This window comes from Rhinopithecus bieti, unplaced genomic scaffold, assembly GCF_001698545.2.
Source record: "Rhinopithecus bieti isolate Rb0 unplaced genomic scaffold, ASM169854v2 scaffold_18921, whole genome shotgun sequence".
NCBI lineage: Eukaryota > Metazoa > Chordata > Mammalia > Primates > Cercopithecidae > Rhinopithecus > Rhinopithecus bieti.
In genome coordinates this window covers 105721-109338 of record NW_016810178.1, presented here as the reverse complement: position 1 = coordinate 109338, position 3618 = coordinate 105721, and the positions used below count along the sequence as shown (strand labels likewise).

Here is a 3618-nt window from a genome sequence, read left to right as displayed (position 1 = left end):
TTTTTTTTTTGTTAGAATGAGTTACTTCTTTTATTTATTGTATGAATCTCCTTTATGGTTATTGTTGAAGTTATTTGCAAAATTCCATTAGTATGTGTCTATGGAATAATAGCTATTTTGTTTTTCCAGTGGGATATGTGGGTTTAAGTTGTCAAGGAATTGGGTAGGTTTTCAAATATACTAACTCCAGAACACATTAATTTGCTTCCAAAACAAACTTGGAGGTGTTTACCTGTGCCCAAGCAGTTTTGAAAAGTTATTCAAGACAGTGTGAAGTGGTACTTGGGAGTAAAATCTGATAGATGTGAGCTGCAAATTTACCACTAAGATTCCCTAACAAAGTAACTTTGGACAAGTTAATGAAAGAAGACTACTTCATTTAATTGATGTAAATATTAAATAAGATAATGCAAACCCCTGGCATAATGCCTGGCATAAGTTCATAATTATATTTATTTTTACACAATTTATGAGGTAGAGGTGGAATTTGTACCAAGTTGGTTGTTTGATTTATAAATGGAAATTTCAGTCTACTATGCTAATTTGCTATCATCATCATTGCTGTTGTTAGCACTCTGCAAAGCATCTTCCTTGAACTTTCTTCCAAAAGGCTACCAGAATTTTTTCTCCTTTATGAACTCTTTAGTACTTACAATCTATGCCACATATTACCATCTAAAATGCCGTATTATTATTACTATTTGCACTTTGCTTTTTCCCAGAATAAGATTGTAAAGTCTTTCAGAAAGAGAGAAGAAAACAAAATCATATAATCCCCCTTGGCAGACATAAATTTACTGTGAAGCTAACAAAGCACAGGCTCCTCCTAAGACCATAAAAAAGAGCCATCAATGTGTTCACAAGGATACATGGTTTTATAAGATTTGCAAAAAAAAGTTAAAAAAAAACTTTTTCTTAATGAAGGCTTCCCAAGTAATAACTTTTAGTACACACAAAACTTGTATCCATTCTCACCTCTGGACATGAACTCAATGAAAAAGCTCATCTATTTGTAAAGTTGCCTCATACTTGAAAATCTTTGACCTAATGTCCTTAAAGGAATTCAATGACACGTTCACCAGAGTAGATCTTCAGTCCACAGTACATTCTGACTGACTGCATATTTTCAACAAAAAGCAAGGTGCACTTTGCTTTATCTATTCTTAAGCATGGTAGAGCAGCTACACTCAAGAGTTGGCAATCAAAATAGCTCTGAAGATTTTGCAGGGGTAAGGAAACCACAGACACTGTCACCTTTGGGACAATATTTTTGAAATAAGCATAGTTTTGATTCCAGAAAATAATGTATGGAAAATGTAGAAAAGTAGTTATTTTCTTGAAAATGGAGAATACCTTTTGTGGGGTAGATAGCATTGAATTCTCAAGCATGCCAATTGTAATAACAATAATTTACAAAAACAACAAGAATAAGGCAAAGTGCTTTATAACCATTATCTCTAAACAACTTTGTGTGGCAGGTATTAACATTCTTGTTTCATATATGAGACAATTGACGCCTAGAATTAAGTAATTTGCACATGGTTGCACGACAAGTAAAAGACAAGCTAGTACTAGAAGCTAGTCTAATTTTAACCACTATATCATACAGTATATGATGTATGCCAAAACTGAAAATACTGGCTTTTAAAAGTAGAATTCATCATAAGCTCATTTCTAAGGTTTTCTCAGGTACATTTCAATGAAGTCAGACCCAGGCTCTGGAAACTAATGAACTTGGGTATGATGCAATAACTTAAAATGTTTTGTTAAGTAATCATTTTCACAGCAGTTAGTGGATTGCTTACTAAGACAAAAACACAGATGGGGCACATTTTTTAACTTGTATACTTTCAAGATAACTTAAAAAATGATTTATGACTTAGATTTAAAAACTGTATCTGATATACTATGCTCTGAAAACAATGTGCATTTTTCCTCACTGTATTTTTTCACTGAGTTGTCACTGTTAATTGGTAGATATACAATCTTGACTATTTCTCAAAAACTCTGAAAAAATGTTTTGTTTATTTATTATTTTTTTGTATTTGGGAGCATAATGCATTTACTATAGGTATGAAAATTATATTTACACCATTAAATTTAAACATCATTTGTGGCAATGCCCTAAATACCAGAGGATAAAGATAAATAAGACATGGCACACTCTCTCAAATGACTTCCAGTCTAACATAATGATTGTCAAATAGAGTGCATATGATAATCATTTTGGATGCTTTTAATATTTGTGAGGGAGCTGTCCCCAGAGAAGATTAGTTATAAAGTTGAACTAGAACCTACAAAATCTAAATTTTAAGTGCTCCTCTGATTCCTAAATGGCTTATCCTATCTTGAGAAACTGATCTAATGAAAAAGACACGTGTACAACTAATTTCCATATAAATGTATATTAAAATAAATATAATAAAGTTATAAAAGAGATATTTTTCTGTGCCTTATTTTGATTTAAAATAAACAGTATATTCAGTCCCTATTTACAAAGAGAGTTACTAGGACAAAGACATGAGGTATACAGGAAAAGGTCCCCTTCTTTTATCCATGATTATATGGATTAAAGCCATTTTAAAATCATAAAACACAGAAAATTATTTATAGTACTATATACTACATCCTATACTGCTAACTACAATAAATTGTTCCCAGCTATAGAAGCAGTTTCTCTGCTTAAAGAAAAAAAATTGGAGGACAAGCTAGATTTTTATGTATATATATATATATATATGTATACAAAAAAGTGTATGTGTGTGTACATATTTGTATATGCATATATAAAAATATACATAAGTATATATTCAAAGATATACATATACAAAAACTGTGTATACGTGTACATACATATACACACACACACATTTCCCTCCTACCTGCATTGTTATTCAGTACTAATTAATTTCTAGGTTCTATCTAAATGTTTTATGTTAGTGTAGTAGGAGTCTACTGAAATGCTGACACTTCAAATATATTATTGGAAATGAAATCAGTCTATCAATAAAAGAAAATGTGTTACAAATACACACAATGCAGAGACATATGGCATTTGAATGAATGAGAATGCCATTGTGAGAAGTCAACTGTGGATGCTCAGTGGGAAATCCTCATGATTTTGTATTTAGTCTTTATCCAATGTGGACTTTACACTTGGCTAAAAGACAGGTTCTTATTTGAGCACAGCTAGAGACTGATTCAAAGTCAGGTTTTTACTATACCCTAATGAAATTCACTGGATTTATATAAGATTTAGTACCTAAACCAAAAGGGATATGAAGAGATATATCAACATTCTAATGTTAAGAAGGAATAGCTTTTGGAGTAAAATCAACAGTTGAAAGCAGTTGATACATCACTAGGTTTAATTATTTCCAGCATGTTCCACATATTTCCATCAATTTAATATCATTTCCAACAAGCAAACACTTTTGTTACATTTCACTGATTTTAAATGTCCTCTAAAAGTAAGAGTAAAACAGTGGTTCAATGTACACTTATTTACAGAAAAAGTTTATGATTTGAATATGCTCTTACAGAAAACAAAATTGCAAACAACTTACATTAGAAATCATCTTTTCTTTTTTCTTTTTTTTTAATTATACTTTAAGTTCT

At 30.9% G+C, this 3618-nt stretch overlaps 1 protein-coding gene across 1 annotated transcript in view; it reads right to left on the bottom strand.

Moving 5' to 3' along the window:
• CSMD3 (CUB and Sushi multiple domains 3) overlaps positions 1-3618 on the bottom strand; it is a gene marked incomplete at its 5' end in the record, with an annotated part of 336142 nt that overhangs the window by 232639 nt on the left and 99885 nt on the right.